The sequence below is a fragment of the Numida meleagris genome, chromosome 9 (genome assembly GCF_002078875.1).
Source record: "Numida meleagris isolate 19003 breed g44 Domestic line chromosome 9, NumMel1.0, whole genome shotgun sequence".
In the NCBI taxonomy this organism is placed as follows: Eukaryota; Metazoa; Chordata; class Aves; order Galliformes; family Numididae; genus Numida; species Numida meleagris.
Window position 1 is genome coordinate 4,827,401 of NC_034417.1, and position 25,366 is coordinate 4,852,766.

At 37.5% G+C, this 25,366-nt stretch overlaps 1 protein-coding gene across 7 annotated transcripts in view; it reads left to right on the plus strand.

The window, feature by feature from the left end:
- OTUD7A (OTU deubiquitinase 7A) overlaps nucleotides 1-25,366 on the plus strand; it is a 107,549-nt gene that overhangs the window by 39,515 nt on the left and 42,668 nt on the right. For all 7 annotated transcript variants that reach the window (XM_021407419.1, XM_021407421.1, XM_021407418.1 and 4 more), the window contains exons 2-4: nucleotides 2,877-2,949; nucleotides 4,548-4,647; nucleotides 15,778-15,914. The gene's annotated coding sequence lies outside the window, so the exon portion shown is untranslated. The remainder of the gene's footprint in view (nucleotides 1-2,876; nucleotides 2,950-4,547; nucleotides 4,648-15,777; nucleotides 15,915-25,366) is intronic.

The window sequence follows — 25,366 nt, forward strand, 5'->3', positions numbered from 1 at the left end:
GGGGTTCAATTCAGATCTACACTATTTTGATCTTCCAGGAGAATCCTTAGAACCAGTTTGAGAATTTTGTCTCTCAGTGGCTAAGGAGAGAAAGAGCGCCTTATTTGAGTGTTTTTATTTATCTTACTTAAGTATATGTACAATGAAGTGTAGATGTTGGGGAGAAGAAACAGGTTCTGTGATCGTATGTCTTTCAGTCCTCTTCACAGAGAGATGATGAGAGTAGCTGGCACCAGTTCTGAGAACACAGAAGAGTCCAATTAATTTAATGATGCATTAGCTAGACAGTCAAATGGCTTTTTTCTTCGTTACTCTTGGTAAAATGTTCCTTGGCTATTGAAGAAAAGAGAGGTGTTCCAATTGACTTCTTTTGACCCCTTTGTTCGAGGGCAGGTAGGATTGGTGATATTTCCACGGCATTTGTGGGAGTGCTAGGAAACGCACAGACATGTACACAGAGTTGTGTACAATATGCAGATTTGGCCCTTGGACCTAAGCCCCAGCCGAGCTTGCTTCTGTGCTGCAAAAGGTCAAGAGTGGTTTTCCAGCTGTCACCACATTAGAACGTAGCTGTGTGCTCCCTTGGGGCCAGCAGGACGCCCACTTTGTAGGGGCAGGCCGAGTTCTGCACTCAGCACAATTGCATGGGGCCAACCAGGAGAGAGCTGGACTTGAGTACACTCAAGCTGTGGATCTATAAAAGAGGTGAGCTAATCCCAAAGGTTGCTGACCCTGAATAAAGAGATTCTTCACCCCACTTTCTTCCTGCTGTCTACTTTGTACTGGCTGTGGTGTTTTTACAGACTTCTGTGAGTTGGTTCAGTTCAGCACACAATTCTTCCATACAAAAAAATAACGTAGCAGGAGCTTTTTGTTGCCTCAGTGAGTCAGTGGCCCTCACACCACTGAGACAAGCATCAGAGTGTGTGGGAAGGAGAGAATGGCACCAGGGAGCCCAAAGCAGAGCAGCAGAGAAGGAAGAGGCACCTGGCTTTGTAAAGCTACTGAATTTTAGCGTAATACTTGAGTCAGTACAAACCAGTTCTGCTAAGATTTTTTCTTCCCTGCTTTCAGCTGCATTTCAGCTGTTTCACAAGCTGTCAGATATCTACATAGGTGGTAGTATATAACTAAAAGCTGTAATCATGTCATTTAAAGGAATGTTAACCTTTACTAGTCCCTCCTTGCCACACGTACTCTTTCTGTCACCACAGTTGGCTCTAGCTGCTGGATTGCAAAGTTGTTGATGTAGGAACTTGTTAAACAAAAGAAGCTAGGAAGCCCCTCCATTTCTGTTATGCATTTCACCAAGTCAAATTTAAGTCGTTTGTTAGCGACTAGCAATACTTGCTGTGACTTTCCTGTGAGTTTGAAATGGTTAAATGCAAATAACACAAGCAGAATGTTAAGCTGTGGAGATTTTCTTGCCCACTTCAGGTGAAAGTTGAGTATTTTTTCCTTTTTTTCCTCCTTTCTTTGTAAGCTGAGTCTCCACAACCTCTCTGGACAACCTCTGCCAGTGCTCAATCACCCATACATCAGAAAAGCGTTTCCTGATGTTAAGACATTACTTCCTGTGTTTCTGTTTGTGCTCCTTGCCTCTTGTCTTGGCACTGGGCACCGCTGAAAAAGCCTGACCCAGTCTTTTCAGCACCCTCTTCAGGTATTTATGGATGTTGATAAGGCTTTCTCTGAGCCTTCTCTGGCTAAACCATCCCAGGTTTCTTCCCCGAGAGTTCAGTTTTTCCTTCAATCTGCCCCCACCCCCAACACGCACATGAATAATAAACAAGGACTATGATACAAGCACTGGAGGCAATAGTAACACTGTGATCTGTCGTGTAGCTTGACAGAAGCTGTGACTTTGGTATTACACTTGGAATTGCACTTTCATTTTGTAATTTGCAGTGTTTGGCAGTAAATTTGGGACTGGTCTGTAAACACTTTCCTTGAATTTCAGTTCAAGAAAATATTTAAAAAAAAAAATCAGGGCACGACATTCCTGACCTCTTAGTGAATTCAATTTTGCATATGTGATCTCTCAGGTCTTTGTTTCATGTACTGGAGTAGTTAAGTGATGGGATAAACATCTCTACAGACATGTTCTTTGTTCTGTGTCTGTGTGCACCTCTTGTTTCTCTACCTTTGTTGTGATTGTTTCAGTATGAATCTAATGTAATTTATTTTCCTTATATTGTGTATCATTTTGAAATTCTCATTTAATAACTGAACATAGAATTGAATTCTAAGGTCAGATTTATTGCTTGTTATGGCAGTTACAACTTTATTTAAATCTGTAGTTCACAGTCAGAGACAACTGTGGCTTTTGTTATGACCTGTGCATTGAAGAACAAGTTTTTATGTCTACTGGCCTGTTGCTGGTGCCATCGCATGAAATTCATAGGGTTACCATCAGGCCAATATATTTCCTCTCCCAGCCCATCTTACCATTTAGTGGATGTATGGTGCCCATAGAGAGAGTTTTAGCAGGAGGCAAAGTAATCAAGGGAGATTTTTTTTCCCCACTCGCAATCCCTTATGTGTTCCTTTTTTCCTTCATGTTTTTGCTACCTAGAGGAACTTTTTTTTTTCTGGCTATTTTTGAACTGCAATGTAATGGCAGTTTTAATGGCATTTGAAATGAACGAGCACTTTTATGGGCAGAGGTACTCTGACTAGTTTTTTTTTTCTTATGTGATGTTACTAGAAATGTTAACTGAGTTAGGAAAAATATTTCTCCATAATACTGCTGCAGATTGTAACGCCAGGATCAAGATGTGTAGTGGGGATAATATAAATGGATGCAAAACAGTACTTTATAGTGTTACTTTTGGAGTCAGTAAAACATGTTCTGTTTTTTCTCTCTGTTCTCACAGGCACATAATACTCCAGAGCTTCAAAATCAGAAGTAAAATCATCTGGACAGTTGCCACCTGCCTTCCTAAATAGGTAAACATACTAGAAACAGGAAAAGGGGCCTGCCTACTTTATTCCTTTGAGTAGCTGTAAATATCCCTCCCACCCCTTAAATTAGCATCTGTCCTTGAGTTGTTTTGAAATGATGAACATAAGGGCTTTGCAAAGAAAACAAGAATTATACTTTTCTAACTTACAGTAATTGGAATCATAGAATCACCTAGTTGGAAAAGCTGTTCAAGATCATAAAATCCAACCATACACCTGACCTACCAAGTCCTGTCACTAAGATACATCCCTTACTGCCACATCTACGCATCTCTTGAATACTTTCAAGGGTGGAGATTCCACCACTTCTCTGGGCAGCCTCTTCCAGTGCTTGACCCTCACCCTATCTGTGAAGAAATTCTTCCTAATGTCCAGTTTATAACTTCCCTAGTGCAGCTTGAGACTTGTTTCCTGTGTCCTATCACTTGTCACCTGAGAAGAGAGACTGACACCCTTGTTGCAACCTCCTTTCAGGTAATTAGAGCAAGCAGTGAGGCCTCCCCTCAGCCTCCTCTTCTTTAGAGTAAACAGCCCCAGTTTTCTTGGCTGCTTCTCATACGTTTTGTTTTCTAGTCCCCTCACAAGCTTTATTACTCTTCTCTGAACAAGTTCCGTGAACTCTGGGTCTTTCTTGTAGTGAGAGGTCCAAAAGTGAACATAGTATTTGAGGTGTGTTCTCCCTAGTGTGAAGCGCAGAGGGACGGTTGCTTACTTAGTTCTGCTGACCATGTTATTTGAGTTGCAGGCCAGGATGCTGTTGGTTGTCTCAGCCTCAGTGCTGGCTCACGTGTATCTGACGGTCAGCCAGCACCCACAGGTCTTTTTCTGCTGGATGACTTTCCAGCCTCTTTTTCTCAAGCCTGTCTGGCTGCGTGGGGTTGAGTCTCACGGAATTGGACTTGGCTTATCCAGCTAGCCAATCCAGATTACTCTGCAGAGCCTTCCTAACTTTGAACAGATTGACAGCCCTGCCTAATTTGGTGTTGTCTGTGTAAGTACTGAGGGTGTATTTGATCCCCTCATCAATATCATTGATAAAAATGTGAAACAAAAGTGGCCTGAGGAATGCCTCTGATGACCGGCCGCCACCTGGAATGAGCTCCATTCATTTTGACTGAGCCCTGCCTTCCATTCAATTCTTCACCTAATTAAGTGTAGCCAACAAAAGAAACCTAAAATTGTTAACTAACAGCATGTCTATTGCTTGTGGCAGCGCAGAGCTGATGGACAATGTATTGTTACTCATTAAATTAATCTCCGTCTGTGCTTTGTAAAGCTTGTATACTAAATAAGTTCCTAAAACCATCCAGATTGTTGTAATGTTAAACTGCAGCAGCAGCTGATCTGTCACTGCAGAAGCTCTGTTTAGGGCATTGTTTTTTGCTTGTATATTTCTTAGCAGTTCTTTCCATAGTGACAGAAGGGTGCAGTCCATTGTGAGGCTGTAATGGATGACCTCCATAGCAATAACCTTGATGAGGACAGTGAACTGAACAATACGTTTGCTAAATAAGTGTTATTTAGCTGATTATCTGCTGCTGTAAATTACTATTTGCTTGCTGACTTCTTTCTGCTTTTTCTAGGAGGAAAGTGGGATTATTGGTGCCTGCCTCATTTGCTTCACCAAAATGAGATAGGGCATGCAGGAGAGAAGGGATATTATTGCAAGTGGAAGCTACAATGGTGAGTTGGATTTCGTCCTTACTTCTGCTGCAGGATTTCTCAGTAATGCTAAATACGTTGTTTAAACCAAACTTCATGCAAATGTTTCTACTTCTGGGTAAGTGTGTTACAAATAACATTTCCTTGGCAGCAGTACTGGCTTGAAAAGTTCTTTCCTACTGCTGCTTCCTCCCCTGACGTTTTTGGTCCACAGTACTACTGGAGGTGACAGTCAATCTAAATCAGCAAAATAAATAGAGTTAAAAATAGTTCGTTTCTTCCATGGACACACAGAAAAGAATGTGAAACTATGATATGTATTTTTTGATTTCACACCAGAGTGTCTGTTTTGAACATTATGCTGAAAATTGAGCATGTGGTAACACGATTTTTAAGTTTTGAGGTGCTAAATTCCGTCTAAAATTGTAATAATTATGCAAGGACTCAAAATTAGTAGATACTTTTTAATGCTAACCTGGCTTCCCCAGCTTCACCTTTAAAATAGTACACCTAACAGGCACTTTGAAAAAACGTTAATGTGCTTAGTTAAGAGATATGGATATACTGTGCAGATGAGCACTGAAAGAGGAAAAAAGTCTCCATTCAAGTGGTTCAAAAAGTTACAGTAAGTCGAATTCCCGGGGCCACACTTGCCATGAATTTAAATCAAGATTTTAATTGGGTTAAGTATTTTTGAATGAAGGGTAGAGATACCTGTGTATTCTATTATTTTAAATGTTTATAATGTCTTAATTATGAACGTATTCTAGAACCATGTCTGAAAGGAAAGGAAAAATATTTAAGTAAACACCTGTACTGTTACTAGAGATGTTTCTATATTGTAGAACAGATTGCTGTGAAAACTTGCATATTTTTCTCTTTGCAAGTTTGTAACTCATTTGAAGTGGAAGAAACACTGAGTTGCTCCGATTCTATGAGACAACGATAAATATATTTGTATTTAAAAAAAAAAAAAAGGTTGGGAGGCTCTGTTTTGAGCAGAGGAGCCCATGTACATGGAAGAATGTTGTCTTCAATATATTAGGCACATGAAAAGCTCTGAAACAAGAGAGACCAGTTCTGCGGTGCCAGCAAGAACATATCCATGTTACAGAAAAAAGGAGTACTTTTGGGCTTACCTGTTCATCCTGCCACAATAGCCAGTGCAAATGCTTGAAGTGACCTCAACTGTGAAATTTCTCTGAGACAGAAAAGTATACTTGACCAATTCAGCTTTACTTTCCCTGTCCTAAGTATAACAGCTGAACAGACGGGTTGTACATTCTTGTGTTAGTGTTGTGCTCTCTCTCGTGTCTTGGCATATGCTGTCTTGTTTTTCTGCAGCATTTGTTGGTCAATGGACAGTCGTTGCAGAGAGCTGGATTTCTACATACAACAGTTCTTAAGTGTGCTCAGTATACAGTATTGAGTACACTCCTTGCTGGTTGTAGCTATCAAAATATTATCTGATTATGGCATAATTTTCTTCAGTACTTTTGGGGAATAGAGTAAGAAGATAACTATAAACCTGAGTAACAATTCCATGCTGAAGACCATACTTCCTATGTACACAGGTTTTGAGTAATAACCTTTTAATGCACTCTAGAAAAAGAGAGATGACAATTGTTCCCTTGTGTATCGGAATTTATATGAAACACTTCGAAATGGACTGGAGTATGTGTGAATGAAGTAAGGCAAATAAGCAAATTTAGAATTCAAAGATCTTTCATATTTTCAGGTCTGAGTGGTGTTCAGATCCGGTTTTTCCTCTCTGTCAAATGTCTCTTCTTGAATGTGAGTCCTTCAAGTGTGTCTCCCTTTCAGAAGTGGGACTTGATTTGCCAAACTGTATGAAGACTCCTAAGCTGTTGCTGAGCTTAGCATTTCTCTCTACAGCCAACAATTTTTTTTTTTTCAGAACTCCACCCTTCTCTAGGAGCTTAGTTTTTTCTATTCAAATTGTTGAGGATTAAGAATTGTATTAGTAAAACTTTTTAAGAATCTTGCTGAGAATTTCATAGGTATCCAGTTCAGTCATGGGAGGGAAAAGCTGTTGTCCAAGTGTTGCAGGTTCAACCTTCCCTCTGGAACCTTTGCCACCTCCAAAGTCCTCGTGACTTTGGGCACTGCACTCACCATCCACAAGTCTTTCTCAGTGGGTCTCAGACCAGTTTTACTTGTCTTTACCAGATCACCAACGCTGAATGGATTGTGTTGCTCTGTTCTGCTCTGGTGAAGTTAAGCCACTTTAATGGCTTCTTTAGTCTTTTAAAAGTAATCATTTTACTCAGGGCAGGGATTCCAGCCGGTTCCCAAACTTTACCTGTGATAGTGATCAGAGACCAGCAGTGCCTGTGTAAAATGAGTTAGTCTCTTCCCTGTCTCTTTTGTTACTCATCCTCTGCAAACAATAGAAAGTTCTGGTAGCTTTTAGTTTGTGTTACATATTTACCCCAGCTGTCTGCCATCTCTTGAGGGGTTGGTGATGGTATCATCCACAGCATAACTAAGTACCATCAATAAGTTATAAGGAACTGCATCCTTTGGGGTTTAAGGAATGTCCCAGAACTTTCTGGTAATGATTAAGTGGTTGTTGGAAAACAAATCTAATTTCTAATTTTTTCAAGCAGTTTATGTGGCTTGTAGTCAGAATGAATAGACAAATGTTACTCCATTTTACTTAAGTGTTCTCTTGGGTCCTGATGTTGTGGTAGAATGTTTACAGAAGTATTTTGATATATTATAGAGAAAGGCCATTTAATTTTTCAGGTAGCCGAACACGTTACCTGTCACTGCAGGCAGCTTACTCTTGAATTCATCATTTAACATTTACTATTCATTCTAGGCTAATTCAAGACTATGTACCATTTGGTTGTAGTCTGTTTTAATTTTAATATTGAATTTATCATGGTAATCCTCATTAAGATAAAATTAATGAAGACTATCAGATGTGTGACGATGCTCAGTCTACTTTACCTAATGTGAGTAGAAGTGTGTTTTAATTACAGGCTATACTCTGTTATTTTGAGATTCATTTGCTGGTTGAATTGGTGATTTTTGGAAGCAATTTTGGTATGTGCTAAGTGTTGTTCTGTGAAGTATGTATTGTCAGTGAGTGCAAATACATAGCTTTGCTTTTCCAAATGTTGTAAACAAGCAATTCGTGCTCTTTACTTCTGGTATATACCTTTCATCAGTGTGAGCTTGACTTGCTTACTTGCATGCTTTCCATATGAAATCAAAATACTTCTACTGATTAGTAGTAACATAGTAAAATACTTCTGTGTTATTCCATAGGAAAAAAAAATCAGTAAAATTAGACAAAAATGATCTATACCTGATTCCTCAGTTCTGTTGATGCGTATAGGGGCTGAGAACAGAGGCGGAGAAGCTGGTACTGTTTATATAACTAGAAGAAGCCAGTTGATACATGGATAGAGGAGGTAGGGAGTAACTTATTTCCCAAGTAAATCATCATCATCTCTCATATTTCTTCATGAATTACCTCCATAGCTTTCAAGCAGGAAAAGCTGATACTACTCATTTAATGTGGATGTTAGAAATCTTTGGAAACTTTATTCAGAGAGAATTAAATCCTTGTGAGTAACAAAAGTTTCAGTGTAAATTAGGCCTGTATGATTAAAAAAAAATAAATAAAAATCTTCTGATGGAACAGTTAATTCTTTACAGTGGACTGGAGGGTCTTTATGCTCTTATAGACTGAAATAACATTTGGCAAGTAGTAGGTTTCAAGACTGAAAAGGGTCAAACATGCTAATTAAATTTCAGAAATCTACTTCTTGGTCACATTTTGCTAACTTGGAACTGAGTCAACATCCTTTGCAAAATGTGTGCTGCATATAATTATGTTCCATATGTATTGTTTCGCTGGAGACTGGGAGATATGATTGTTCCATTTGTGTTCTAAAGTTATTTACTGTTGCTGTTTCATAAAAATGAATTGCACACTGGTATGGTGTAATGAACCAACAAATGTCTTATTTCTGTTATTAAACAAACTAGGATTAAAAGGATGTTTTATTGAAATATCTTGTTTAAAGACACTGGAGAACATTTTATCATGATGCACAATTTTTCAGTGATTGTTGTTAACAGAGGCTTTAATACGTACAATTAAATAATTTCAATCAAATTTTGCATTGATTCCTAAAGCATCTGCGAGAATTGCTTGATACTCTGGTGGAACAAGGCAATTTATCAAATACTCTTCTGGTTCTTGTAATGATTAAAGTGTCACCTAGGAGAGATATCCAAGAGGATGCCAGTTGTCACTTCTCTGTACCTCTTGGTGGGTGAAGCTATACACCTGGTTATCTAGAACAGCTTTACTGGTAGACAATGACAGAGCCATAAAACATTGAGGGACTCTTCTTTCCTCTTGAGTGCTATCTGACTTATCTGCCATGCTTCTTGTGAAACAGGAGTGTTCTGAAGTTACTAATGGCTGGAGGCACTTAGGAAGGCAGTGAGACAGTAAAAATAATAAAGTAGATGTCTGTCCAGTTACTTTGTCTGTTACATTGTCATTTATAGTATAGGAAGGACAAACAGTGGGTAAATGCTCTAAATAAACAATCTTACTAGAAATAAATAAGAACAGGGCACAAAGCATTTCAGGATTGATGCACATTAATTTTATTTGAAAGCAGAAGCCAAGCTATATGCAAAATAGCTTTCTTCCTAAAAGGTCAGCTTCTTTAATTAAAAAAAAAAAAAAAGCAATAAGAAAAATAGTATTTTAATTGATTACATTGGTTTGGTAAACTGTGTTATGGTGAAAACTGAGATTGCCCATGCCTGTTAATTTCCAGGCCATGCTCTTAGGCTAATGAGACAGAATCTCTGATTTTAATAATGAAAATTAATCTTGATAAGTAGATGTAACAGTTGCCTTCTTCAGAGGAAAAAACATGATAAAATAATTAGTGCTGCATAGAAAAACAAAGAAACAAAATGATCTCTTTGTTCTGCATCATAAAGACACTAAAATCTGTATATCTGGAAATTGTTGGTACAGATGTTTAAATACTATGCTGTCATTCCTGTAATGTCTCTGAATTCATCCAACATGCTATAAAATTGATTGCAATTTTTAAGCAGTATGTGTAACAGAACATTTGTGTGATGGGACTTTTAACCATCCTTCTGTAGAACCTGGACTCTCAAAATAGCTAATGGAAACTTCAGAGAACAACTCAAGCACCTTGTCTGCTTCCGTCCTGGGAGAACTTCACATTTCTATTTGCATATTGACTTGTGTGGCTACAGACTGGAGGATCTGAGCACTGTGTTTTTCCATCACTTGATAAGAAAAAAGATTAAAAGGGTAAACCTTCAGCTCTGTCCATAGGATCTACAAATCAAGGTTATGCTCAGCTGGAAACGAAGTTTTGAAATCAGGCATCAGACGATGTCATGTTAGCAAGCTCACAGGCGTGCAGCCTTGAAGTGATGTCAAGTGTCACAAAAGGGGGAGAGCATTTTTAGCCTGCTTTTCTGACAAATGAGTCTTATGCCCATCCATCCATGTGTCATTGTTCCCCATTCCCCCCGAAACCATTACAGAATTTGAGAAATAGAACTGTGAAAGTTAATAAAAGTCATACAGAATTTGTGGAAGTCTAATGCTAGTGGAGAAGAGAGACAAACTAGAACCTTACTGATTTTTAGACAGTTTGACAGCAGTTGTCTGGCCAGTAATGCGTACGTGGTTCTGGGTTACCTCTGAGATGTGCTGATGGCTGCTGAAGTTTAGGATATAAAGGAGAGAATTGAAAAAAATATATATATATGGGTGGAACACCACCAAAGGCAGGATTCCTTTCTGTTGCACATGGAATAGCTTCCTGAAAGCTGATAGGGTTTTCCTGGTAAGTTTCATACATGTTGAATTGATTTATTGATTCTGTGAATTTAGTGATGTTAACTGTCCCTCAAAGCATGCTGGAGGCAGACGGATGGATCCAGACAAAACTGAAAAGATCAGCAGCTGCAGCGTTAAGAACTAGCTCTTATTTCTGAAAAATGTTAGAGCTGTTTGTAACCCTTGAAGGTCACAAGACTGTGTGCTACTTACTGTTTATCACATTTATGCCTGTAAGTGCTGCTTCTGGTGTGCTCGAATAATAAACTTCAGCTTTAGCTTTCACAATCAAAAAGCTTTTTTTCTTTAAGTGCCAGTGTCCTTTTGCAAGAATACTGGATGTTAGTTTGTCACAGAAACAGTACAGCAAAATGCAGATGGTACTTGAAATGGGATGCTTCCCTTCACTGTTCATTTTCAGAGCAAATAATTTGTTATGCTGTTGGATATTGTAGTCAGCTTAGTCATGACCAGGAGAAAGATGCTGAGCCTAGAAGTGAGAGCAAAAGTGCCATAAAAACTACAAACCAAATTTTGTCTTTGCTCCTTTACATATGGTAAGCGAGAGTTTAAAACAAACGGTTGCTATATTTTGTTCAGCCTGTTTTAAATGTAGAGGAGAAGAAAAGTGGCTGCAGATCCTTCCTGCTCTTCCTTACCCCATTAGCAATGTATACTCTGCATTCTCTGTGTTCAGCCAAGGTGGACTGAAAGCATATTGACCTATTGGCTATCCTTTGTTACAAGCATTACTTTATTACTTCTTTTCCATGCTAGGAAGGCTGAGTGATATATTATTCTAGTAGTTCAAGTCCTTTCCTCAATCAGGTTTCTTGAATAAGAATCTTAATCCAATTCTTGTTCGTAACTTTTGATCTCCACGTGGAAAAAGAGGCTCTTGCTGAAGACTTGGCTTGCAAAACTGCATCTATCTTCATCTTCTGTGTTTAGTGGATGGATGCCTTCATGGAAAGGAGAGAGAAAAATATGAGGAACTGATCATGTTCTAAAACTCTTGTAGCAGTTTGGTACAGGACTGATAGGTCAGGAAGACTTCCATGGTATGCCTTCAGTGGTGACACCTGCTAGGGTGACATCCTAGCTCTGACATCGACAAGGTAAACTGCTGTGTGAAAGTTCCCCACTCATCTGTCAGTCGTGGTGGCAACTGTAGTAGAAATTCTCTGGATGCCTTTTTGTTTGAGGGCATCCTGCTCAGAGCTTTCAGTTCTGTCACATGAATTACAGAGAAAATGCAGAGCCAGATTTTCAGGTCCCCTGCTGGGGGTTGTTTACATAATTTTGCACCTTTTGGCTATGGCTTTACTTTGGGAGACTGGCAGTCTGATCTAATCAAACAGATCTGTCTGTATGCAGACTATTCGGTCACATAAGCTGTTTAAAAAAAAAAAGAGAAATTGCAGGTCAGATCCAGGGTTGTCTGAAGCTGCCAAAGAAGTAGCAGCTCAGTCTCTTTTGAATGAAATCTGTTTGTGAAAGTGTTATTTTTAATTCCTTTTAGTTGAAAGCTTTTATCTTTAAAGATCGTTATCATTAACATTGATGTTGCGTGTAAGAAAATACTATGTGCAGTTTGAGTAGCGTTTATGTTGCATATAACCACATATATCTCTGTTGCTTAAAGCACAAATACCAGTGGCATGATCTTAGTTCAGATCCAAGTTTAAACATTTGGCTAGTTGATGGTGGTAATGTTCTTGTTTCACTGACACCACCACTTTTCCTTTGATGTTAGTGCTTGGAAAAAAAAACCGCAAATCATTTTCAACTAGATAAAATTCAGCTTGTACCTCTCACATTTTTAAGTCTTGTGGCCAGTAGATGCTTTGCTTTTCTGTGTCTGTTGACTGCAGCTCCATGCAATTAGCTCATTCTGTCTGTCGTGAAAAGGAGAATACTTCTAGTTAATTGACTGGTTCAGCGGAGTGAAAATCAGGAGGTTTTTTCCAAAATATTTGTAAATAAGAGAAAATCTGACTCAGATGAGGAAATAATACGCATGTTTACTGGCAAACTGACTGACTGATTTACTGGAAAGTTTGTTGACACTAACCATAAAAATATATTTTCAAATAGGTTTTTATAAAACTAAGTAGTGGAATGAGTTATTGTTTCTCTGCTTCTTATGCTGTGATTGGTCACCCATTTAACCACCATTTTGAGGAGTCCAATTAGTTGATTGGTTGTTTATTTTTAAAGATGACAGAAGCGTAAGGTTTCTAGCAAAATTGTTTTTCCTTCTATAAGATCCATAGTCTTGTCTGTTTGAGCACTTGGCACAGTATTGTTACCAAATGCTTCTGATATGTTGCTGTGGGACCAGTTGCCCATGTGAAATAATTTTTCTCTTTTTTTGGTCTCTTCTCAGCTGTTTAGATTTCATATGACACACGAATATAATTATAGATCATCTTTGAAATAGTCTCCATTCCATCTTTTCATCTTTTTGTTTTGAATCAAGAGTCAGGGGATTCCTTCTTTCTTCCTTGCTTTTCTGTCTAATAAGCAGACTGCTAGTCAGGAAGAAGAATTTTCTGCCATGATACTTGGAAGAATTCCTATTGAATTGACAGTATGTGTTATCCAAATTGACAATACATACTTCCTAAAAATAATCAGCTACAACTACCAATCAACTTTGTTATGCATTTAGTTTCAGATCAGCAGCTAAGTAGGTGTTTGATCAAGGTCTTTAACGACAAATAAACATGAGACAGAGAATGTCACTTTGGATAGCTTCAGTGAATATTTTTTATGAACGATGATCTGTTTAAGTCTTTTTTGGGGGGCTTATTGTTGATGGAAAAAAAGACAAAAATACAGATGTTATTGAAATCTGTGTTTAAGATAAGTTTTAAAAAGTATATGTAAATAATTCCTTCTGCAGTGAATTGAACTAATAGAAGATATTTGTGTGCTAAAGCTTGCAGTAAACTATGCAATGTTTTCTCATTCCTTTGTCCTGTTGTCATCAGGTTTGATGACTAAAGCTCAAAGAGGATACAAATTCTTTGTTTTTTCTTTTGTATTTTCTCTTTTCTGTCTCGTGGTCTACAATGAGCAGTTTGTTTCAGGAGAGAATGTTCTTTGTTTAAAAGTACAGGCACTGTTTACATATGTGAGCTTGGTATACATGTTAAGAAACAGGCACCATTATTATTTTCTTGAGTTGGTGCCTGTACAAATAGATACTCAGGTCTCAGAACCTCCAGGCTTACTTTGCAATTAATGGTAACTTCCATATTTTTCTCTATCTTTCTAAATTTCCTGTTTCACTCACTGATATTTAACTCCAACTGTGTCCTGCTTTTCATAGCACATAATAATAGATGATGACGACAGTGGCTATTAAAACTATCAGTCTACTTCTCAGAGGCACTCAATATCCACTAATCCTGTTGAAGTTGGTCAGAGATGTTCAACAGCACTCAAAGTCAGGCCGCGCTATTTTACCATCAGATTTTGAATATCTGTTAATTACTAATGCTTTTTTTCCTGTGTACAGTTCCTGTGCATGTTTCCTTGTGACACTTTCCTTGATGCATCAGCTTCCAGCTTTCCTGTTTGAACCTGAATGTCCTGCTTATTATGATGACTTTTAAAGTTGTCTGGATTACAGTAAAAAATTGAAAAGACAAAAATGGCAACTTCTACGACTTCGCAGGTGGTTGCGTCTTATTTGTAGTGAGAGAAGACTTAATGCTAAGAAATTGATTTAACAAAATGAAAGGGAGATTTTCTTGCTGCTTTAGAGTATTTTATTTTTTCTTAAAAGGCTGACGAGCCACTCTTAATACTTGATAACTTCACAGTAGACACTAGCCATGTTACTAGAGTTGAAATGAAGTGAAAGACTAGACTGAAAATGAAGTGAAAGTATACCTATACTCTCAGTATAACTTTGAAAATGAATTACAGTGAAGAAGAAACAGATTCAAAGAAAACAGCATGGACTTGCAATAGTATAGTACTTCTTTTGCCTTCAGACTTAAGAACTGCATGTTTTGTGTTATTACTTGTAAAAAAAAAAAAGTCACGACAAAGCCACAATTTTCCCTTTGACCTTCAATACGTGGATCTTGTGATATATTGTTCTGTACTATTCACATGAGTGGAAAGGTGCTTTCCATCTCTAGATGTGTATCTGATGCACATTTTTCAGTTTTACTAATGGGTTCTTCTTAGATTGTCAATTACTCATGTAGTTCAAGTGAAACACAAAGTATTTGCTACATTAAATTACACATCTTCAAAATGTTTTGAAATGAATCATTCAGGCTTCCAAGTTTCATATCTCTGTATTTTCTCCTTTGTATTTCTAGGTGCTCTGAAAAATGTTGCACGTGACGTTTTAAAGCATCATTTTTCAATAGGAAAAAGAACTCGACCTTCTATTCTTCTCAATTAACATTACTAAAGTAAATGCAATAACCAAAGAACTTCCTCTTTGCAGAAACAGTGATGGGAGCTGTGGGGCTGGGGAAGTTTGCCCGTTCTGTTTTGTTGCATAATGTGTCTGTATGAGCTCCTTCCTTCTGTGGCTTACCTAGCTGCTGTGTATGCTGAGCTGAATTCCACTGCATTACATGAGTGTCTGGCCAGGCTCCAGTAACTTGATTTTCTGGTGTGTTACATGTATCTGAGAACTTCCAAGACTGCCTTTTTTGTACGTGATCTCAGAAGTTCAATTCTGCCTTGTTTTTTTTAAAGACACTTTGAGGAGGGGAATTTTCATACCACTGTCTGTCACTGAAGCTGTGGGCTGAACCAGTCAGTAGAGTCAATATTTTTATGAGGAGCATAGAAAAATCACCGTTACACGTATTGCCTAAGTAATGATGCAGAATTCAAAACAGACAGTTGTAAAACAGGAGCTGAATTATCTGTCTCAAGGTCTGAAAATGCATGAGACTCCACTTTAAAAAACTATGTAGTGTTGCCTGTGCACTTGGCATACAGTTGAGCAACAGAACCTTTTTTGATGTCTTTGTATGAGAAAAATAAAAGAATGGTTGGATAGTTTTATCAGTAAGTACCCTATATAAGCTTACAAACATTTTATATTACAATTGCCCAAGTAATCTTTTTAATGCAAATTATTGCATGTAGCAGTTTATCTGCGTTGGTAGTAGTGCATCTATTAAGCTGTTGGTGTCAAAGGCAAAGCTGACTTTTGGCAGTGATTGATGTAATTCAAATAATGCAGAATAAGAGCAATATTAATATATTGTCTTTTTTTTTTCCAGATTTCTCAGGGGACACAATTTTGCTTATTCATACCTTTTACTGTGGCAAAAATGGAGTATTTTCCTTACCAAAAACCAGCAGCATAACGCCTATCAGACACTTGCCTCAAGGAAATCTTATCAAAAGTCTGTTCACAGTAAGTGAAATGAAAAACTTGCTAAAGGTAGCTTTAAACTGCTTTGTATCTATTTGTGGCTCAAGAACAAGCAGCCTTAACAAGAGAACTAATCTCGACAGTCTGGCTTTTAGCAGCAGCTGTTTGCTCTTAAGTAAGAGTATTGGAGGAAATAACTTGCTGTAAAGCAGTTTGAGGTTGAGCTGCTTCCTGACCACTGCATACCATTGCATCATACCTGTGTATTCTGTTCCTCACTCCCTACTCCCATTAAATATTTACTGTAGTGCATAGCAAATTGGATGCGTGAATAACACAATCTAAAAGATTATCTGAGTTGTAAATGAAGATGTGTCCTCACGTTACTATGAATGTTTTAGTATTCCCAGTGTAGAAATAGGAGCCTAAATAACTCAAAATGTAAGAAAGAGTAAGTGATTATGCTGTTTTTCATTGTACTGGGTTTTGAGCTGCATGCATTTCATGGTGCCTGTAGGCCTAAGTGTTAACTTGTAATGCAATTCTAAGTTTAAAAAAAAAAAAACACAACAAAAGTACATTTTATATCTAGTAACAGTTATTCATTGTCTTGCTTTTCTACGTACTGAGATAAATTGTATGCGTGCAGAGTAATTGTGAGGTATTAAATATACGGATGTTAGAGGAAATTGTAAGGTTAGAACTTTGGCCGGGATACCTTCTTTATCTAAAGGTTGAAATTTGAAGGAATATGTTCAGTTCTTAAACAATATTTTCTTTCAGAAGCATAATGAAAAATGTGTAACCGTGGGGGGAAAAAAATCTATAAGACTCAAAATGAGAAGAAAATCTAGTTTATTCTAATTGTTTGTATTTTGTAGAGGTACATTGTAGTGGAAGAGATGTGTTTCTTAATGAAATTGTGCATTTAATAAGAGGCCTCATATTGCATTTCCAGTACAGTACAACATACTGCCTACATATTTATCATTCTCCCATATAAAAGAATAATCAATACCTGAATTTGATTTAAGATGGAGCTTTGTTTTGGGAAAATTCCATTTTGGTCACTGGCATTACATTTATCTTTCTGCTGCCTTCTGCCAGAAGATAATTAGCACACTATGGGAACTTGTGAATAAAATAAGCGAGATGCTGTAACTGTCTTATGTTCAGGCCTATATCTATTGTCCTGCCTGAATGCAAAGACTTCATAGCAATAAAGTTGTTTTATGCTGGAAAAATGTCATTGGGGTTGGATGTGGAAAGCTTTTCTTTCCTGCCTGTTGGCTTATTTCTGTTGAGGACCCCCCCTTTCCATGAATTTCTCATTTATCTATGACATTTTTCTCTCTGAGATCATTCATAATGCCGTAGTATTATGAAATCCCTCTCAAGCTCCATGAAAAGACAGTTATAAAAGTGTTCCTGTGGCACAGTGAGGTGGGAACATTGCCTGAGAAGTGAATTTATCTCCCTGCTTGCATCTGGCACAGGGCAGCTTTAGTGCTTGAGCAGCACCGGTAGAGCACCTCGTAGAGCCCTTCCTGCAGTGACTGTAGTTGTTTCTGAAGATCTGAAGGGGGTTCAGGTATTTTAAGATGTTGAGTGTCTTTAGCTTTCTATGATGTTTCTGCCACAGAAGTGTGCTGTAGCTTTTAAGCACAGCCTTATCTTTTCAATCTTTCTTTCCTACATTCTTTTATCTTAGCCTGCAATATAAGGTTCTTATCTCTACTTCAGTAAGTCTCCTTAAAAGATAATTTAGCGGAGTCCTTTGTCAATACTTCTAGCTTCAAGGAATTCTGGTAAATAAGCAACTAATAGATGTTTTAAATAACATTTCTGAAATTGAACTGTCTTTCTCTGCTAGTTCCCACAGGGGTTTATTGTGCTGACTGAGGACTTTTCAGCACGTCTTCCCCTCATTCTCTATTTTTTCACTTCTGTGTATAATGTATCAGGCCAGGAGACATCTACATAAGATACCAAGGAGAATTGATGCAAGTCAACTAAATGTCGGAATTTAAAGAGGACAGCTTAAATCCTACCAAGTCTCTGTGTGCTCTCTTCCATTCATTATTAAAGTGGCCTCCAGTGGATTTAGTTTAATTTGCTTCAAAGGCAAGATGAGCCGAGCCAAATTAAGGCCACATTTTTACTCCCAGATGAAAGTGTTTGCAAAGGAATTTAATAGACTTAGACAAATCTAGTTAAATTAATTTGGGTTGATTTTCTGGAGTTCCATTGTGTGGACAGAACCTTAGTAGTAATGCCTGATTGGAGTGTCTTTGTCTTTCTTCTTCACCTTTTGTTCCTATAACTCTGTTTTATTCTTGAGAAAGAAGGTGGCCTATAACTATCCCAGTGACTAAATGTTTTCTTTTCGTACTACTTGTTTAACATTCTGTAAGTAATTTAAAAATATCCACTTCAATGACAAGTATAGTGCATGTTACCTCCTATTAGGTAGTTATCATTTTGGCTACTTCAACTAGTGCCTTTTAATTCAGTACTGTAACTACATCTGCTGTCAGGATCTCATCCATTCAGCATTAAAGCATTTTTTTAATCAGACTTTGAAGAACTGGATGATTCTTATTGCATATTAGTGTTGACCATGTGTCACCTCTATAATGTCATTATGCATTGTCTCTTAATCGAATGATTTTGGTAGTAGAACTCAGTAAGATGCAGCTAGTCTGGTTGAAGGTGTTTGTATGACTTGAAGTATCATATGAGAAGAATACATGAATAATAATACAAATAATGTGTTACATAAAAAGTAATTTTTGAATAAACACGTGTGTATGTTTAAACTCTGTACGTATGTATGTATACACTGAAACAGGTTGGCTACTGGAGAGGAGCTGAGTTGAATGGGATGAGCGCGAAGTCATGTTTATAGTAAAAATATTTACAAGATAAGCTCTCTTTTAATTGTCCTTGAAAATTCTATGTTATAAGAGCATAAATTAAACTCAGAAGTTTAATTACAAAGTCCACTGTGACCTGTGAGAGCTGTTCAGAGAGGCTCAGTGTTTCATTTAAGCAGCTTTATGCGTTGTGTGGAAGAGCTGGCTTGTGTCTAGTGTGTCAAATGTGAATTCCTGGTGCAGTGGAGAAACCTTCTGGTAGGTGATGTCAGCACCACGCAAGTTTAGGCATTGCTGGAGAGCATGGGTGGAAGCTTAAGGCCTGCATTGTGTAGAAACACTGAAATCACTGCAGGGAGAGCTGGGAAGTCCTGAGTGAAGGACAGCTGTGGAATACATCTTTCTAAATGGTTTTGTTTATTCCTTAACCTGAGAGCTTTTGTTACAAAATAGAGCAAGCCTGTATTTCAATATGTGTTGAGGCAATGTCATTCTAGCTAGAGCCACTTGGTATAGGAAAAACTGTCTTGATGACTTTTAAATTTTCTGATCTGAAAAAGGCTGCTGACAGAATGTGTGTGCTTGTTTGTCTTTTTTTATGATCTTGTGCTGTCTTGACAAATTAAGGTGAACTTAAACCAAAGCATACATGAGAATAAAAAAAAAAACAAAATTCCCCAGGTCCCCATGATCTTTTGGTGTTTCAAGTGAGATTCAGGTACGTGAATACAGACTTGGTCAGCATGACGGGTAGAAATCGGTGATTTGGGTACCGTACACATAGATGTGTATTGTCATTTCAGTAGCTCTCTATTGTCTGGGTTACCCACAGAGGACTAGCAAATGTAATGCAGAATTTGGAGCAGCAGGTGTGTAATGCAGAAGTTACTGTATGATAGCCAGCGTAGCACTAGCTGCCTACCTTCATGCATCTGAATTGATTTGTGTGCTTTATTACACTGCTGTTATGTTTTTCCTCAGCCTCTTCCACTTTGACTTTTATCTGAACTTCATGTTTATTTTCCTCCATTCAATTACTGGATGATTATAAATAAAAAAAAAACGAAAGTGAGTTACAAATCTGTACACTTCATATAACTACAGATGCTGCTGGGTAATGTTTCAGACAATTTTGCCTCTTAAGAATTTCAGTATATTTTGCACAGCTGTCATAAGTCAGGATGGAATTATAAGACCTCACTGTTATCTAGCTTCTGCCTTGGAATTTCTCTGAATTGAGCTCTCTTCCACTCAGTTATTTTTTATTTGGTTGTAGAAACAAATAAATATGAAAAACAAACAAAACTTCCAGATTGAAAGTTATTTATTCAAAATATTATATATTCATAATAACGTGTCAAAAAAGACTGACAAAAATGATAGGCAAAAAATATATACTTTTCAAGAAAAAAGGAATTTTTTTTTCTGGGAAAGGTAATTTCTGCTGAAGTTTTTCTTCTGACAAATCAATGTTAGAGAGTTTCTTTTGACTTAACATAGTATGGTAGATTTGTCCAAATATATGTTTATAAAAGTAATATGAGGGCTGCTCCAAAAGTAATGCCTCCTGTTTTGTTATATTGGCTTAGGATGTCAGAAGTGGATATTGGTGGTATGGCAGCAGAGGTTAAACATTCCCACCAATACTGTTACATTTTGTTGCTGTGCTACAAATGACAGCATAGGGACAGTCTGACAGAATGGCATCTGACGTGGAAGTGTGGATGAAGCAAAGGTGTGGAACTGAATTCCTACATATGGGGAAAAAATGACACCCATTGACATTAATTGATGCTTGCTGAACGTTTATAGAGCCCAAACAGTTGATGTGGACACAGTGAGATGATGAGTGGTGCATTTCTGCAGTGGTGGTGCAGCTTTTTGTGAGTGTGGCATGAAGGCTCTTGTTCATCGCTGGCGAAAGTGCACTGAGGCTGTAGATTCCAGGTTGAAATTTGGACTGAATGCTGGTGAATGAAGGCTATGGGAGAGTGAGTATAATTTCTTTAATGATTTTTTTTTCCGCTTGTTCTGTAAATAAAAACCAACCACCCTCCCCAGCTTCTTCAACCCCTTGGAAGAGCACTTTGGACTTGTCAAATTTTTCAGAAATGTACAGGCAGGTGATTCAAATCAGTAGCGGTTGGTCCTAAGCAGCAGAGATGTTTTACCTCTGGTTTGGATAGGATTTCAGCATGTGCTTAAATTAAAACACATGGTTCTGTGGTTGTTCTGTGGGTGTATTTTGGTGTGAGTTTCTTTTTTTCTTTCTTTCTTTCTTTTTTTTTGCAGCATGACTACAGTGATTTGTATAGATGTGGTTTAGATTAACAGTGACTGAATCTGCATTTTCAGTTTACACCATATTGTTACAGTTTTGTAAAATACCGAAATTTTATCACTATGATATGTTTCCTTAACTCTTTGGAAGTTCTACATTTTTCCTCAGTGACTGGTTTCTTGAACCTATATTTCTATTAGAATTTAGTCTAACATATTAGCAGTTATTCTTTTCCCTGTAGAACATATTCATTCTTAGTTTCTTGCAAAAAATTAATAGCAATCTAGTTGACAGGGAATGAAACGAGGCATGTTCTGGAAAATAAATTTGACTTGTTGCTGAGTTCCTTTTAAAGGCAGAATTGTTTGTACATACAGAGAATAGCATCACTGTTATATCAGCTGTTAACACCTTTATTTGTTGGCAATTGCCATGCTTGCTTCACATTGTGGCAGCATAGTTTACAATTTTAGCTCCATAGTTATGTACTAATTTTTATATATATTATTACCATAATCATAGTAAAGATGTTGTGAATTCATATAGCTAGTGCTTACGTATCTAGCTGATGAATGTTATTTTTTAAAAACGGGACAAATTATACAAAGGGAAAAAGAACTGTCTACTATGTTTGTTTAAGATAATCACGTCTTTTTATTGATATACTATATCATATATACTGTTTCAAGCATACAAGAAAATTTACAATATAGTCCATATTTTAATATCAGCAACCCATATGTATTGGACCTACTGCAGAAATAAGCAAATTTCTACATGGGTGCAACTTGCATATATAATTTTCAGAAATTATACAGAGGAAGATAAAATGTAAACATACCTGTATGTATGATTCTTTGATTTTTTTTTTAAGAACTGTATCTTGGATGCGGACCTGACTATATCTGTACCAAAGGTTACATATATGCATTTATGTACATATAAAATAGACAGTGTATGTGTATGTATACACAGAACAGCAGCAACAATCTGAGGAAGAAAGTTAATTTACTAAATATGATATCAGAATGCAAGATAACACAGTATAATACAATATAATTGGAATTGAGGCTAATAAAATAAGAGAGAGAGTGTCCCAAACTGAAGGCCTTACTGTAAAACTGAGCAGAAATGGATGGGGAACACGCTCTCCTGGGCAGCAAAAAAGAGAGAGTCTCGTGACTTGCGAGGAGTTTTATCTTTCCCTCTGAATGCAAAGTCCTCTGGGGTATGTAGTTCTTATCTTCTGAGAACCAGGTACCCGGAAAATCAGTAGTCCACGGAAATGCAGCATAGACTCTTTAACTCCCAGTGCACTACATGATGTTATGATGTGGAATATTGATAACAAAAAATCATAAAACCATGATAATGTAATAACCAAATAATTTTTTTTAGTAAGCCAGAAACTTTAAGTCTGTGAAGGAGTAAGTAAATACATTTTACATGCAGAAAAGAATCCAAAAAATGCATTGCCTCAATCTAAAGAATTTAGATGTTTCACTAATAAGAATTACCTTATTTGGTGCATTGGTTCAATTTAATTATTTTGCCAAGATAGTAGAATTATGACATTGTCCATCAAATATGTCATGTTGAAAAAAATACTTCCAAAGTCTGGAGATGTGCACAAATAGGGTCCTTCTGACTTAACAACCATGAATGACCATTCAACACAAACGTGGTCCAGCAGAGAGGAGTGAGTAATGCTAATGGATATTTAGCCATGTCACACTGGAGGGAAATTAAGATGGAAGGAAAAAAAAAAAATGGATGTGAGGGAGGGACAGAATGGGCTTCATGTTATCGGTGGGTGATTTTTCCACTGGCTTACTAGAGATTCATTGGCATGTTGTTGGAGATGTTTGTTTTTTCCTTTGAGGGTTCAGTTGCAGTTTAATCCTTGTCTTTCTAAAGGTTTGTCCATTTCTGAGCTATTTCATTTCACTTCCTCGCTTGTGTTTTGACAGAGATTTGTATGATGCCTTCGGTTTGGGATTTGTTTCAACATACTTGTTTTCCACCTGTTCAAGAAAAAAGTGTATTTTTTTGTTTAGCAATTTGATTTTGAAGAAGTCAAAGTTAAATTCACATGAAGGCTGTTTACATTCAAGAATGGCTCAGTTTTAAGAGAGAGGTGCTGAAGGAGAAAACCAGATCAAATATAAATATTGTTAATTCAATTTCAGATTTTGTTCACCCATTTTAACATTTAGGTTCAACTGGTGTCTCTTCTTTAAAGCTTTTAAAAATGCTTTTTCTTACAATGTGCAACAAATTATTCCCTTTCATTGCCTCTTCTATTTGCTTTGAATAAATGTGGAATTATTTAGGGAAGAAATTTTGAGTTCAGAGTGAGTGAAGCAAGAGGTATCATTTGTGCTTTGAGGGTCAAATACTTTTGTCTACATTTAGTGCAAAGTACTGTTTGTATATCGTGTGTGACATATTTGAAAGAGAAACATCAAGTATGTAGGTTGCTCTGAAAGTCATGCCTCCTATTTATTTCCAAAAAAACTACAACAAGTACAGAGAACCCAACAACGCAGTTTGTCAGAGAAAATTCTCAGTTGCAAAACGCTATTTTTCAGCATAGTTACCACTGTTAGCTATGCACTTTTGCCAGTAGTGAACGTGAGCCTTCATGCCACGCTCGTAAAAATCAGTACCAGTGGAGGTGACCCGCTGTCACCACTGCAGAAGGGCACAACCCTCCACCTCACTGTGTTCACGTCCACTTTTTGGGCTCCATAAATGTTCAGCAAACATTGATGAATGTCACTGGGTGTCATTTTTTAAACATGAAGGAATTCAGTTCCACCCCTTTGCTTCATCCACACTTCCATGTCAGGCACCGTTCTGTCAGGCTGCCCCTCTGCTGCCATACCACCAATATTCACCTCTGAGATTGTGGACCAACATAATGAAACAGAAGATGTTCTTTTCAGTGGGTGTAATATGGAAGTGTGTGCTGGATCTGCTCTAGGTGCATATGTTACATATGAGTGCATGTTACGTTAATGCTTTGACTAGGCACCAGAAGCAGAGGTGGTGGTGGTGATCTTAGCGTGAGGAGAGCTTGCGTTTTTCTGGTGAGAACAGTGAGCCTAGTGGCCAGCTGGGTTCTGAGCTCCCTGCTTGTAGTGAAGTACTGACTGCCTTCTTCCTTACAATTTATCTTCTTTTCTTCCTTAGCAGTGTTTTCCCAAGTCCATTTGGATGTGTTTTTATAACTAGTAACAGTTTTCTGACAGAGAGTATAATTTTCTGTGGGGCTTTTCTTTGTGTTTTTTTTTAATACCGCTCTAAATCTGAGAGGTAAGAAAACAGTTCTTTCTGAGATTGAAAAAGAAAAAAAAAAAACAACGAAGAAACCCCCATGAGGGCTAGTTCGAATTTATAATGGGACGATCCTTGTTTTCAGAGTGTAGAGCATGCATTGTTTGGGCTTCTGTACAGGTTTTTATTCGCACTGAACGGTATTTGAAGGAATAGTTAAACCACCTGCCATCTGTGATAATTAGGACTGGAAATAGTCTGCTGAGTGAAATTAAAAAGAGAATTCATACAGTTCTAACAACAAAATAATGCTGTAGTAAGAGACCTCGTATTTGGCTTTTAGAGACTTTTTTCAGTAGAACGATTAATTTTTATGGGTTTAGTAGTACTACGTCCGGTTCATGATGTTTTAGAGACTTTGTGAGGCTTTGCCAGTATATGAGAAAAGAGTTTCCACAGCAGGCCACTACTCAGTTGCGTGCATAGCAGGGATTTTAGTTGTCTCTTACAGCTTTGGATGTGCTTAATTCAGCACAGATGAAGTTTGGAATTTTCTAGGAAACTGAGTTCAGCTCCAGTCAGCACATTTCTGCATGCCTTATTTCGTCTTTAAGTAGTCCATAATGATGAAGCAATGTTTCTTCAGGTAATCTGTGATGGGTTTGTTCTTAGTTGTCTTTCAATTTTAACATTCATTAATACGTCTGTACCAACCTTTACATTCTTTAGGCAATTCTATCTGAATAAACAGTACTAACTCAGGCTGTGTTGTTAATTTAGGTCTGCTGAGTACCAGGAAAAACTAAATAGCATAGATGTTTTAGTGCAGGTGTCATAAGCACTGCTGGAGGACTCAGATCCTAGAGACGTGTATAGCATAGTGCGAAGCACAGAAGTTGGATTCATCTAGGATGTTCCTCACACTGTCATGGACTTGAGAGATCTGATTTGATGCTGTCTTATCACGCAACATAAGTCAATTGTTTTCTAGCTGTAAAGCTTTTTATCATTACATAACTAAAACTGGATACTATTTCAATTTGTATTGTTGTTTCTCA